Consider the following 14,733-nt stretch of genomic DNA (forward strand, 5'->3'; position numbering starts at 1 on the left):
GCTCTGCCAGTCTTTCGCGCATGTTCTCGTCCTCTCTAGATTCCCCCCCCCGCTGCCAACTGCCCTCACGCGCATGCGCCGAAGGAGGGGGGGAAGGACCCGTCTTAGTTACCTGTGTTCCTTCTCCAGAGTTGGCTCTCTTTGGTCAGGCAGCAGCCTTGCGCTCGCTTTCCTGGGGCTAATAAATGTCTCATGGCGTGATTTCATGGAGGTCTTGCGATATCTCGCCCAAACCCAGAAGCCTCTTGGGGGGGCACGGAGGGGCTCCTTGAATTCTGCCACCTGAGGCGGCTACCTCAGTCTGCCTCATGGATGGGCCGGCCCCACCGATCCTGTGCTTGCAGTGGCTAGCAAATGCCTATGGAAAGGCCACATCGCTCTCTCACTAGCAATACTCAGCCTTGGATATGGAGACAGGACAGCCATCATGATTAGTAACCCTTGATAGCTTGATCCTCTGTGATTTTGTCTGATCCCTCATCACAGGTCTTTAGAAATGAGGCTGAGTAAGGCGGGGGTGGAAATCCAGGCTGTTGAATCTAAAGATGACCTGGATGTATATCTCCAACATAAGCACCACCCAGTCAAGAACCCTCACCAGGTCTGAACAGATTCATGCACTGATTGAGAAGAAATTTCTCGGCATTGTCTTGGCTACCAATGAGTTCCATCAGTGTGTTTTTGGCAATGCTATATCAAAGTCCAAGGAAATCAGCCCTGAGTGCTCACTGGAAGGACAGATCCTGAAGCTGAGGCTCCAAGACTTTGGCCACCTCATGAGAAGACTCCCTGGAAAAGACCCCGATGTTGGGAAAGATGGAGGGCACAAGGAGAAGGGGACGACAGAGGACGAGATGGTTGGACAGTGTTCTCGAAGCTACCAGCATGAGTTTGACCAAACTGCGGGAGGCAGTGGAAGACAGGAGTGCCTGGCGTGCTCTGGTCCAGGGGGTCACGAAGAGTTGGACACGACTAAACAACAGCAACAACAACTTATCAAAGTCCACTGTGATCATAAGCTGTCAGAGACAGTCTTCACCAACCCTTTGGGAAGGTCTGCCGGTCTTCAGTGGATGCATCTGTAGTTGACTAAGTATGATTTCCACATTGTGTATGCTAAGGGCACAGACATGGTTGTTCCCCACACTCATGTAGAACTTAAGATAAGGGTCAGTGGAAAGGCCATTCCATAGGCGAGGTGCCACCATGAAGAAGGCCCTTGTGTGAAGCCACATTGAGTGATTACTGGCTTTGGGCCCGCTGCTAGAACATGTCTGAAGACAGCATCCACACGGCTGGGACTCCATGGTATGTGTGTCCTGATCTCATGGAAGCCTATGTACAAGCAGTTGCACATGCATAGGCCCTGCAAAAAGTCAGTGGACAATCCAGGAATGTTGGCAGCAGCATGACCTACTCCCAAGTAATCATGTGGTTCATGTGCAAAGCAGGTTTAGCTGTGCACATGATTTCAGCCCCAAACAGCAAGGCAAGTTACAAAGGCAACTCCTAGAAGATGAACTCCTATGAACTATAGTTATACTGTTCTGAGAACATGGGTCACATTTTACAGAGGGGGAACACTGCCAGGTAATTGACTAGCCCAGATTTGATCTGTAAATCTATGGCAGAATATTATTAAGAATATATTGCATACATAAAATGTATGCAGGAGGGGTGCTGGCGTGTGCTCACCATCTACAGCCTCCCAATACATTTAAAATAATTGATCAATAAATTAACGGTGTTGGTGGAAACCTGTTTCCTTGCTCAAACTGCTCCTGCCGTCCACCCTCCACTTCAGTTGCAATTCTGTCTTGGTTTCCTCTAATCTGAGGGTTTAGAGAAGCAGGGAGAACTAGTCAATGATAAATATGTAGGGCAGCATTCACCAAATTAGGCAAATGCAGGGAGAGGAGGCATTGTTTGGTCTGGCGAGTTGAAATGTTTGTGCAGACTGAAGGTTCTTAATAGCTGTATGTTGTATTCCACCCATTTATTTGCATTGAACACTGAGGCATTTGCTCACAGGTGGTGGTGGTGGAACCAGCAGCTCCATTTAAAATAACATGTTTAATGCAAATTTATTTCCTTGACTCGGGAAGGATTTATGGTTATGTGATCAGAAATTAGATTTTTAGATATCAGAATTGGTGTATAAATATCAGGTATCAGTGCAAACAAATGCAGAGGTTTATGGACAACTTTAGCAGAGAGGCCTCTGTGGGGGCCTATTTCCTGTATCTTCAGATTTTGCTACTATAGGCGGGGAAGGAGGGCAAAGTAGCTGCTTTGTTGAAATCCAGACGCAGATTGAACTGAGCTCTGAAAATCACTTTTGCCCTGGTTAAATTAAAACAATAGAAAGGTACAAACCCACTGGTTTTTAAAATATATATTTTTATTAAAGAGTTTGTTGTTTACAAAAATACATGTATTGTCTCTTTTTTCAAGTTGTGTTTTCTACAGATCAGTTTCATTTGTTGTGAGACATAGAAATACTTTATTGTCACTTGTACAACTTGTATACAGTGAGATTACACGAGCACCCCCCCAGCTCTCTTAGTCTTAATTCCCCTCGTTTATTGACACCCACCCACCAAACCCGAAAGTCAGTTGCCCTGTTGTTATCTTTTCATTCAGCAGCCTAACAGCCCACGGATAGAAGCTGTTCTTTACCCTGTTGGTGCGACTAATCATGCTTCTATATCTTCTACCTGAGGGCAGGAGATCAAGAAAGTGCCGGCCAGGGTGTGAATCATCCCTGAGAATTGTCCTCACTCTCCTGAGGCAACGTTCTTCCACTATTTCATCCAGCGGATTCACGGGACAGCCCATAATATCTTGTGCTGTATTCACCACCCTCTGTAGGCACTTCCTATCAGTTGATGTCAAACCAGCGTACCACACTGTGATGCCGTATGAAAGGACACTTTCTATTGTGGACCGGTAGAAAGAGATCATCATATGTTGATTGACATCGTTCTTTCACAATACTCTGAGGAGATGGAGTCTCTGTTGGGCTTTCTTAACCACCTGGGTTGTATTGATTTTCTAAGTAAGGTCTTCACTGAGATAAACTCCTAGGAATTTAAAGGAAGAGACTCTCTCCACACAGCCCTCCCCGATGTACAGTGGGGCTAGTTCTCCTCTCTTCCTCCAAAAGTCCAACACCATCTCCTTTGTCTTGCTGATATTAAGGTGCAAGTTGTTTCCTAGGCACCATGTAGATATTTTTTTGTTGCATTCAGTATTAAGTTAGGAAGAAAAGAGAGGGGAAGAGGAGGAGGGGGTGGGTTGGGTGTTTATGCTTCTATAGTGGAACCTCAGTTTTTGAATGTAATCCGTTCCAGAAGTCCGTTTGACTTCCGAAACTTTCGAAAACCGAGGATCAGAGGGTTCCAGACAGACAGGCTGCAAAGTCAACGGGGGAAAATGAAAAATGCGCCTCGGAAGCCATTCGACTTCCGAGGTACGTTCGAAAACAGAAGCATTCACTTCCGGGTTTTCAACATTCGGCTTCTGCAACATTTGGCAGCCAAGACATTTGAAAACCAAGGTTTGACTGTACTTAGTGTATGTGTCAGGTTTTGTATCAGTGTCACTTGTCTGGGTTCCTTTACTATTTGCTTGTTGTATTTCCTTGGTGGTGAGAGAGGTTGGGGGTGGCCTAGAGTGTGGTTGCTTGTCTTTGGTTGGTTGTAGTGAGATTAGTTTTTGTGTGAGAGTGGGGTGTGGCTACATATTTTTGGATCAGGCTAGCCAGATTGATTCGTATGCTGTTGGCAAATTCTTCTTGTTGTCTTCTTGGGCAAAGTATGTGTTGAAGGGGAACCATACCTATTGTTTGCGATAGGAAGTGGTCAGTAAGACGGCGTTAAGTGCCTTTGTGACGCCTGTGTTGGGTATAAGGTTTATAAGCAATGTTGTCAGTGTTATTAACAACATTATTGGTTTGTTGGGGTGGGGATATGGGTATTGGCATGCTCTGGCACCACCATTGTGCTGGGACACTTTTTGGCTAAAGAATAGGGTGCAAATGCCCTAACATATTATCAGAAGTGTGTTGCAATAATAATAATAATAATAATAATAATAATAATAATAATAATAATAATAATAATAATATATTATTTATACCCCGCCCATCTGGCTGGGTTTCCCCCACCACTCTGGGCCGCTCCCAACAAAATATTAAAATACAATAGTCTGTCAAACATTAAAAGCTTCCCTAAACAGGGCTGCCTTAGATGTCTTCTAAAAGTCTGGTAGTTGTTTTTCTCTTTGACATCTGGTGGGAGGGTGTTCCACAGGGCGGATGCCACTACCGAGAAAGCCCTCTGCCTGGTTCCCTGTAACTTGGCTTCTCGCAGCGAGGGAACCGCCAGAAGGCCCTCGGAGCTGGACCTCCGTGTCCGGGCAGAACGATGGGGGTGGAGACGCTCCTTCAGGAAAACTGGACCGAGGCCACCTGTGTTAGTACTGTACTGCAATACTCCTGTCTGAAACTTTGGCCAAAACTTTTGTACGTGTTCCAACTGGCTACCTCCTACTTAGACTACAGTAGCCTCTTCCTCCTCAATTCCCCCCTTCTGTGTACAGTGGTACCTCCGGTTACGTACTTAATTTGTTCCGGAGATCCATTCTTAACCTGAAACTGTTCTTAACCTGAAGCACCACTTTAGCTAATGGGGCCTCCTGCTGCTGCCACACCACCGGAGCACGATTTCTGTTTTCATCCTGAAGCAAAGTTCTTAACCTGAAGCACTATTTCTGGGTTAGCGAAGTCTGTAACCTGAAGCGTATGTAACCTGAGGTACCACTGTATTCCTTTATTGGGAGCACTTCTGTTAATTTGGTCTCTTTTCAACACTCTAATCATGCTACCAACCACAGAAGTTAGAGGGATATATCTGATTAACAGTGCAAACTTAACCATGCCTACTCAGAAGCAAGTCATACTCAATCCAGTGGGGATTCTCCCAGGTAATGGGGTTAGGATTTCAGCCCCAAGCCTTCTAGTAGTTAGGGCAGGCCTAGCCCACCCATGAGGCAAAGTGAGGCAAGTGCGTCAGGTGGCAGACTCCAAGGCGCAGCAGATCCACCCACCAAGGAGTGCATTGCCAGCTGCCACTGCCGTGGTGGCAGTAACAGCTATGGTATGCTCCTTGGAGGCCACATCTGCTGTCCCCTCAGCAACCCCCCTATGCCGCTTCTACAATGGTCTCTTGGTGATTAGGAGGTGCTTCTGGACTCCTCCCACCCTTGTTCCTGATGCAGAACTTTACTCACTTCTTCTCTGGTGGGGAGCACCATTTTGTGGTTTGTCTCACATGGCAAAATGTCTTGGGCCAATCTTGGGTCAGAGGCACAGGGTCCTCCATGGTCCCTCACCTTGACCACTAGACTAAATAACGTAAAATATAAGTTACAGATAGGTAGCCGTGTTGGTCTGCCATAGTCAATATAAAAAAATTCCTTCCAGTAGCACCTTAAAGACCAACTAAGTTAGTTCTTGGTATGAGCTTTCGTGTGCATGCACACTTCTTCAGATACACTGAAACAGAAGTTGCCAGACCCTTCTATATAGTGAGAAGGTGCTTAACGACTGTAATAGGTCTTACAGGAAAAGGCAAGGGGTGAGAAGGTGAGAAATGGCTTAGTCATGTATAATGAGATAAGAATCCAATGTCTTTGTTCAAACCAGGTCTCTCCATGGTTTTAAGTTTGGTAATGAGTTGCAATTCAGCAGCTTCTCTTTCCAGTCTATTTCTGAAATTCCTTTGTAGTAAAACAGCTACTTTGAGATCTTGTATAGAATGTCCTGGGAGATTGAAGTGTTCTCCTACTGGTTTCTCTGTTTTGTGATTCTTGATGTCAGATTTATGTCCATTTATTCTTTGGCATAAGGTTTGGCCTGTTTGTCCAATATAGAGAGCTGAAGGACACTGTTGGCATTTGATGGCATACACAATGTTAGACGATGAGCAATTAAATAGTCCCGAGATGGTATGTGTGATGTTGTTGGGGCCAGTAATGGTGTTGTCCGGGTGTATGTGGCAGCAAAGTTGGCATCTGGGTTTATTGCAGGCTCTGGTGCCAGTGTCCGTGTTAAGTCTGGTTGTAGTATTATTGTGGGTTAGGAGTTGTTTAAGATTGGGTGGCTGTCTGTAGGCAATGAAAGGTCTTCCTCCCAGAGCTTAAGAGTCGTCAATAGGCTCATCTCAGCTATCTGCCAATCTCCCATTCCCACCACCCTTCTGAATAATACCCCTCCCCACCTTCTCACTATATAGAAGGGTCTGGCAACTTCTGTTTCAGTGTATCTGAAGAAGTGTGCATGCACACGAAAGCTCATACCAAGAACTAACTTAGTTGGTCTTTAAGGTGCTACTGGAAGGAATTTTTTTATGTAAAATATAAGGAATAAGTGGGAACCTACAAGGAACTGTATGTTATGTTTTTGCTCCCCTCCCTTTCTTTCCCTCACAACAGACATTTCACTGAAGGAAGGGACTGAACTCAGATAAAACTTCCTGAGAGCTCAACCCCCACCCACCCACAGTTACTGCAGATGCAAAGAAAGGGCTCCCTGACTATCAGCTCAATCTGGGAGGATGCTAAACATCGTGGGTCTAAGGGAGAGACTTGCCAAATCCAGAGCATGTTTAAGACGTACTGCAGGACTGTGGCTGCCAGAGGCTTGAAAGAACACAGAAAGACAACGACATCTGGGTTGTAATGCAGTTTTGGTTTTAATGCCTTAAAGTGATATTTTCTTCTCTTTCCTCGGCAGATATCAAACTAAAGCAAGTTGTGAGAAACCTGCTCCCTGCTGGGGATTCATCCAACACGGGCACAGTAAGACAGATGCACTCTTTGACAGTGGTTTGATGAAGGTGCTGTGCACATTTAAACCGTTGGTCCATCTAGCCTTACTGGAAGCTAGTCCAGTCCCATCCTCAATGCAGGAAATCCAGAGTTCAAGCATCTCCCAACAGATGGCTGCCCACCTGCAGTGAGGGAGAGGGCACCCAAAATCCTCTTAGCAGGAAAAGGCATGGGATTGAACCTGAGACTTCCTGCATGCAAATTATGGTGCTGGAGGAGACTCTTGAGAGTCCCATGGACTGCAAGAAGATCAAACCTCTCCATTCTGAAGGAAATCAGCCCTGAGTGCTCACTGGAAGGACAGATCGTGAAGCTGAGGCTCCAATACTTTGGCCACCTCATGAGAAGAGAAGACTCCCTGGAAAAGACCCTGATGTTGGGAAAGATGGAGGACACAAGGAGAAGGGGACGACAGAAGGACGAGAAGGCAGTGGAAGACAGGAGTGCCTGGCGTGCTCTGGTCCATGGGGTCACGAAGAGTCGGACACGACTAAACGACTAAACAACAAACCATTGAGCTACAGCCTCTCCTCACTGGGTAGATTGGTTTTGAGTGGGAGTGGGGAAGCTGTGACCCTCCAGATGTTGTTGGACTAAAACTCCAGTCATCATCCTTACCATTGGGCCATGCTGTCTGGGGCTAATGGGAGTCCAAGAATATCAGGAGGACAAGACACTCCTCCATTCCTAGTTTAAATTAAGATACAGTGGTACCTCAGGTTACATACTCTTCAGGTTACAGACTCTGCTAACCCAGAAATAGTACCTCAGGTTAAGAACTTTGCTTCAGGATGAGAACAGAAATCACACGGTGGTGGCGCAGCAGCAGCAGGAGGCCCCATTAGCTAAAGTGGTACCTCAGGTTAAGAACAGTTTCAGGTTAAGAACGGACCTCCAGAATAAATTAAGTTCTTAACCCGAGGTACCACTGTAATAATGATTTAAATCGCCAAGGAAAATGGCCACTTTAAACCATGAATTTGAACCTTGTTTCCCATTGCAGATTTGCACTTAGGTTTGTTAGACAGCACCCCTCGTTCTAAGATCTCCTTTTGAGACTAGGAGGAATTTCAGAAACAGCTTGTGATATTTAGCAAGGGGGTTCACAGGGCTTGTATGTGCCCATGCGTTTGCCATTCAAAGGGGAAAAGTCAATTCTGCTAGGCCTGCTGAAAGCCCTTGACCGTCTGCCTACTATATCTCTGAGTCCCAGCCCACGAACCTTGACCTTACCTTCTCCCAGCTGGTGTGTGCGCATACTATAGGGTCACACCCACACCATATGTTTAAAGCACATGGCTTCCTTCAAAGAATCCTGGGAAGCATCAGTTGTTAAGGATGTTGGGAATTTCAGCTCTGTGAGGGGTAAACTACAGATCCCAGAATTGTTTTGGGAAAGCCGTGTGCTTGTTCGTAAGAAGCACCATGCCAAAATAACTGTTTTCGCAGCATAATGCACATTTGCACAGTTCCTTTGGCATGGTGCTTCTTACGAGTAAGCTGCCATAAGAGGAGCTTTGCAGCAATCAGTTTAGTTCCATTTTAAATGGGCTTAAAGCTAGAATAGATTACGGATTGCAGTTCACAGCCATGGGAAGGGTTGCTAAAGCAGGTGAAGGGTTATGAGAAGATCCTTCTAGCAGACCATGTGAGCTTCTGTCAGTGGAAACCCTAAGAAACCAAATAACTTATCAAAAAAGCTCCGCATTCAGGTTTGCATTGAAAATTTGTTTGTTTTCTTTCTTTGCTCTTACACTAACGTGATCAGTCACTGTATATATATTTTTAATTCTGCATTATTTTTCTTCAATAAAATAATTACGAACCAAAACAAGAAAAGGGAAACCATGCTTTTCAGAAAAAGAGCTACTACTACTGTTTTGGTTTAAAGTTTTTTGAGCCCAGGAACGCCTACCTCTTGCATCCTTGACATTTTGCAGAGAGCATTTGAACATAACACCCGGTGCATATCATTGCCACAATGAAACTGCCACAGAGATAGGGCATGTGCTGCTTGTGGGGGGCGACTTTAAGCAATATCAGACCAGGGCCGATGGGGCATTGCTCATGGAAGGGAAAGCTCTAGCCCAAGCCACTAGCCCTGTACCCATAAATATTAGGGGAGGGAGCCAAGGAGGAACACTGCCTCCCATCAACTATGCAATAGCTCTTTGCTCCTTAATTTAGGAGAAAAAGGACTGTGGAGAGGAGAGGGGAGGAAGAAAGCCCAAGAACTATGTGGTGGTTAGATTGGGATTTTTCTCCTCCCTCCCTTCTTCCTGTGTGTTGGGTGATGGACCAGAGCCAGCCCACTAAATGTTTAGGGGATGTAGTTCTCCCAGAGGGCTATAGCTGCAGCAGCCTTTGTAAAAACATCTGTGAGCAGCTGGACATACTCAGAATAATTCAACATAGTGCTAAGCAGATTGCCTGAGGGAATGATCCACCCTCTCCCCACCTACCTCCTGCATGCTGTTATGGGATTTCTCCTGACCCTCTCAGCCAGGAGTCAGCAAACTTTTTCAGCAGGGGGCCGGTCCACTGTCCCTCAGACCTTGGGGGGGGGCGGACTATATTTTTTTGGGGGAAATGAATGAATTCCTATGCCCCACAAATAACCCAGAGATGCATTTTAAATAAAAGGACAACTCATGTAAAAATGCGCTGATTCCAGGACCGTTGGCGGGCCAGATTTAGAAGGCGATTGGGCTGGATCCGGCCCCCGGGCCTTAGTTTGCCTACTATGTGAGTCTCAGCCAATGCGGGTGGATGAGGGGAGGAGAGACAGGGAAAGCCCTGTTGCACTAGCACAGGGGCGGACTTTGCTAATATGGTGCCCTGAGTGAGGACAGCATTTGGCACCCTCCCCATAATATTTCTTATTTTCCACGGCCTCGGTCCAGTATACCTGAAGGAGCATCTTCACCCCCATTGTTTTGCCTGGACACTATGGCCCAGTGCCGAGGGCCTTACTGCGAGAAGCCAAGTTACAGGGAACCAGGCAGAGGGCCTTCTCGGTAGTGGCACCCGCCCTGTGAAACGCCCTCCCACCAGATGTCAAAGAGAAAAGCAACTACCAGACTTTTAGAAGACATCTGAAGGCAGCCCTGTTTAGGGAACCGTTTAATGTTTAACAGACTATTGTATTTTAATATTTTGTTGGAAGCCTCCCAGAGTGGCTAGGGAAACCCTGCCAGATGGGTGGGGTATAAATAATAAATTATTATTATTATTAATTCGTTTTGGTACCGTTGCTTTTGTATGGATCTTCTCAGCAGGTACCCATATAAATATAGGTTTTATTATTATTATTATTATTATTTTGTGCCCTTGTGGCTCAGCGTCCTGTGCAGGACCTCTGGCACTGCATGAACATTATAGTGTGAATTTATCCTAATATGCTTAATTTCACAAAACAATTCCCCATATATCACTGTATGTTTCCCACGTACCCATATATACATTGCCTGGCCTAGTATATGTATTTTTGTACACATTACTTGGCACAAGAACAGCATTACAAAATTCAGAAAAATAAGAATTTTAAGCCATGGATATACCTCAGTTCATATACCCCCCCCCCCAGCCCTGCTGATTTTATTTAATTTTTTTTTTTTAATTGGGTAGATTCACTTTTAAATAATGGGTATGACTTGATCCCATTAGTTTCTAGGGATTTGTGGTTCAATCTCTGACCTACTCTACTTCTCCATTTCTACAAAGACTTTCAACTGTCTTGTCTACAGGGACAAATACTCCTGGCATCTTTACAGTGCCAGCATGTGGCTAACCTGTGGCTCTCCTGTCAGTGGACTACAACTCCCAACAATCCCAAACCTTGGCTATTCTGTCTAGATTGATGGGAGCCTAATGAAATCTGGAGGGTGGCAGGTAAGCTATTCCTGGTTTGAAAAACTGAAGTACTGTATTGTTAATGGAGGAAACTACAGTGTCTTGTTTGAAGTTCAGACCATGAAAGTGGAATATATAATTCTGGTAGCAGGCAACTGTGATGATTTGCCCTTTCTTTAGGAACTGGGGCTTTTAATGCAATTTTTCCTCTCTAGTATGGAGCATTTCTAAGGATCCCGTTATTAATAAAATCAATGAAGCATCTTCTGGCACCTTAACAGACATGTGTTGAACCAAGGCGAACCATTCCAGAAGCTTTGCTAACGCCATCTTGGTAGTCAAGATAACCCCACAATTAATTGGTAGTGGTTGTAGCAATGAGCTCATGTATGTTTATATTCACTTGCGCTTGATATAAGGTAATTGGCATGCTTTAATGCCATCCTTATTTGTGGGCTTGGGGTGCTGGGCTCTGAGCTCAGAAAGCTCTTTAAGGCTTGGGTATTTGCCACCTATGCCCTCATCTGGTCAGGTGAAATGACATAGACTGCTTTGTGTATAAAGAATGTCCACATAATTGCAAGCCATCTCCTTGCCGTGGTTCCTGTCCCGCGTCTGCAAAGACTAGAAGACCTGACAGGCTGGTTTGCTGCAAGTCCACATATTTTTTAACAAAACACTAGAACTGATCACGCTGTCATATTTGGCTTCCTTCTTTGCTTTTCTGCACCCAACCACTCCCACAAGCCCTCCTTTGAGCCAGCAGTTTGGAACAACTTAACCAATTTGTTATGGCATACACTTTTGTGGGTGACCACAATAACTTTGTCTTTAAAGTGCCACAAGACTGTTGATTTTGCTGCAGCACCCTAATACGATTACTTCTCTGGACATTATTAACAAAGCTCGGGACTTCCTTTTAAAATGAAACCAATAATCAATTGATGATAATTTCCAACAGGAAGATGATGCAGCAGTTTGTTGTAGTTTCCTTTCAGCCAGTGCAGAAACTGGTATCCAACAGATGCTTCTCTCTTCTCCCATTCTCAGCAATTGATAGATAAGAAAGTGATCATTTTGCCATTCAGCTTTCCATTCAGTGTAACTCAGATAGAGGGGTGTTCCCAGCACAGTAAAATTAGTTTATGTAATTCATGAATCACAAGTTTGATAGGTGGAAGAATTTCCATGTTAGAGTAGTTCAGTTGCTTAGGCACCTCATTTACGTGGGTCTTGTGTTGTGTCCCTGTTTGGTTGCGGTTTTGTTTTCATTTTTCCTTTTACTAATTGTTTTGTAAAAGAACGCAAATAAAAATTATTAAAATATATGATGATGTACTAAGTCAGATCTTGACAGAGCCAGAGGAATGTCCTGCTAAAATGTTTAATCTGAAGTCAATACTGTGAATGGTAGGCTCATTTTTTTGCAGAACGCTTCATGCTTACCAACATTACAGAGTAACAGATGGAAGTGCAACAAAAGGATATGATGTATCCTGGACCTAGGAGAAATTATGTTCAAAATTTCAACCAGCTGGCTAGACCCTCCTGAGAATACTCCATTCCATTTTCTCACCCTGCACCCCATTTTCCATTTCCAACTGATAGTGTAGATTCCATGGCTATTGTACAAGGATGATCTTCAGTGGTTTTCTTAAAGTAAGCTTTGCATATCCGCAGAAGTATCTAATGATACTTCTACAAACCTCTCAGAGTTCCCTGATCATTCCGATACCATCCTGTTTCTCAGGTGCCCTGTTTTGACTATAATTCTGTCAGCACTTACAACTTAGATTTTTAATTAGAGGGAACAATTCCAGTCTGGGTGGCAATCTTGTATTATGGCTCCCAGCTTTAAGAATTAAGCCCAATCAATCATCCAGAAGCCCCTCCTCCCCTCAATTCTGTTACTTTATTATGTCTAGCATTTGTTTTGTGCTGAATCTCTCTCCCTTGTATGATTTGGTTTTACTGTACTGTGTTGGCTCCTGTTCAAACATTTTATTGACTTTTCTGCTCTCGGCTTTCATTGTAGTGATTGTCTGGTTATGAGCATTTAAGTCTAAGCTGCCTTGGGGGAGTCTCTCTCTGTAGGCACACACAGTTAAGAGACCTCGCCTGAGGACCATAGCATAATGGCAGAACAAGGGTTCTGAACATCCCATTTGATCTTAAGAGACTGTTCAGAGTAGCCAAACACTAACTTTGGTAAGGGGCTGCTGCTTTTGATTTAAAATCTTTACTGGCTTTAGGACCAGAAGTCTTTTTGATAAACCTGCCACCACCTTCGGGGATGTCCAAGTGGTGTCTGTTAGCCCATTTCGTTTATACATAAATAGTACTGGGTTGGTTCCAAAGGTACTCTTTCACATTCTTTTGCTCACAGAAGGGCCATTTCTCCCACTTGTGCAACCTCTTGAGACAGTATAAACATTGTGAAATCTTGCACAAGGGTCTGTGGAACAGCACTTGCAGCCATTTTTCTTCAGCTCATGGTTCTCTGGCTCTAACCCAGTGTGACGGACCTCCAAGATCCTCAGCATTTTGCTTGATGACAAGCTTTAAGGGACAACATGGTCCTAACCTCTACTACCACAGTGACAGGGACGAAGTGCCTTCTTAAGAAATGTAAGAGAGTATCATAAAAAGAAATGCGGTCTGCTGATTTATAGTAAAATCAAGGTGCACAAATGGGGAAAATACTGTCAATCCTGAACAGTTGAAGGACTTAAGCATTTCCAACTATCAAGCCCATTTTAAATTTTGCTTCATCTAGATTGTTCAGTTTAGTCCCACCTCCTATGTCATATACCAGGGTGTAAGCCTCACTGACTTCAGTGTAACTTACTTCTGAGTAGAAATGCCGAGAACTGCAGTTAATTTCTGTGTAAGGTCACACCTAGTCTTTGGGACAGAGATGCACGGTTGGATGGAAGTTGCTGAACTGGGGACTGTCCAGAATGGATTAGAGATTACCTTTATAGTTCTTATACTGTATTGCTGTATTGTAATAATGGAGGAGGGTGTATTATAATTTTGTCTAGAATCCACACATGAATTGAAGATTCAAAGGTTCAGTATTTTTGAAAAATGATTTCAGAATGGCTGTGTCTCACATTCAGGATAATAAATTATCTCAGCTTTATCTTTCTATTAAATCACATTATAGGCCACTATTTCTTTGTTTATGTTCTCAGGAATTATCTATATGCAATTTCAGACAGTCTTCAGCGTATTTAGAGGGAAGTAGTAATTAACTTTCTTTAAGTTGTCACTTTAATATTTGTCATAGGAGAAGTGCAGAACATTGCACATAGCATTAAACATACACCAACCAACGTGAGTTTGACCAAACTGCGGGAGGCAGTGGAAGGCAGGAGTGCCTGGCGTGCTCTGGTCCAGGGGGTCACGAAGAGTCGGACACGACTAAACGACTAAACAAACTCAAGTGCTGAGTCATTACAGCTGTGGAGCCAACATGGGACTAAAAAGCAAGGGGGTGGGATATCAACTTGCTTGGCAGAATCTCCCAAGGCCTGAAATAGGATTTATTTATTTATTTTTGGGGAGGGGGATCCTAAAGAGTGTACTCCACCTCCACGCCTATTGAGAGGGGGGGGCAACAGAAAACTGGGAACAGAATAGATATCCTTCAGAGACACAGGTAGCTTTGATAAATTTTCAGTGGTGAGAGAAACAGCATCAGTATAGTGGCCCAGCTCCTTGCCTGTCTAGCTGAACTAGCATTATGCATATAGCTCCAATAGCAAAATAAAATGAAATGTGCAATTGTCTCAATGGCAACAGGTTCCTGAAGGAGAAACTATTTTGGGGTAGGAGACCAAGCAATTTTGAATTAATTTATTGGCGACAAGTTGTGTCCTTCACATAGACGGCGACTCTCCCACGCACGGAGAAATCATGCCTGTTACCTTGCCTCTCTCAGGCACACATTTACATGGATGGATTTTAATCATATTTTTTTAATCA

At 44.3% G+C, this 14,733-nt stretch overlaps 1 protein-coding gene across 1 annotated transcript in view; it reads left to right on the plus strand.

Annotated features, from left to right (window-relative positions):
• Positions 1 to 14,733, plus strand: part of ADCY6 (adenylate cyclase 6) — a 934,310-nt gene that overhangs the window by 373,347 nt on the left and 546,230 nt on the right. The window lies entirely within an intron of this gene.

Source organism: Podarcis liolepis, assembly GCF_965112155.1.
Source record: "Podarcis liolepis genome assembly, chromosome: 2".
NCBI classification, from domain to species: Eukaryota; Metazoa; Chordata; class Lepidosauria; order Squamata; family Lacertidae; genus Podarcis; species Podarcis liolepis.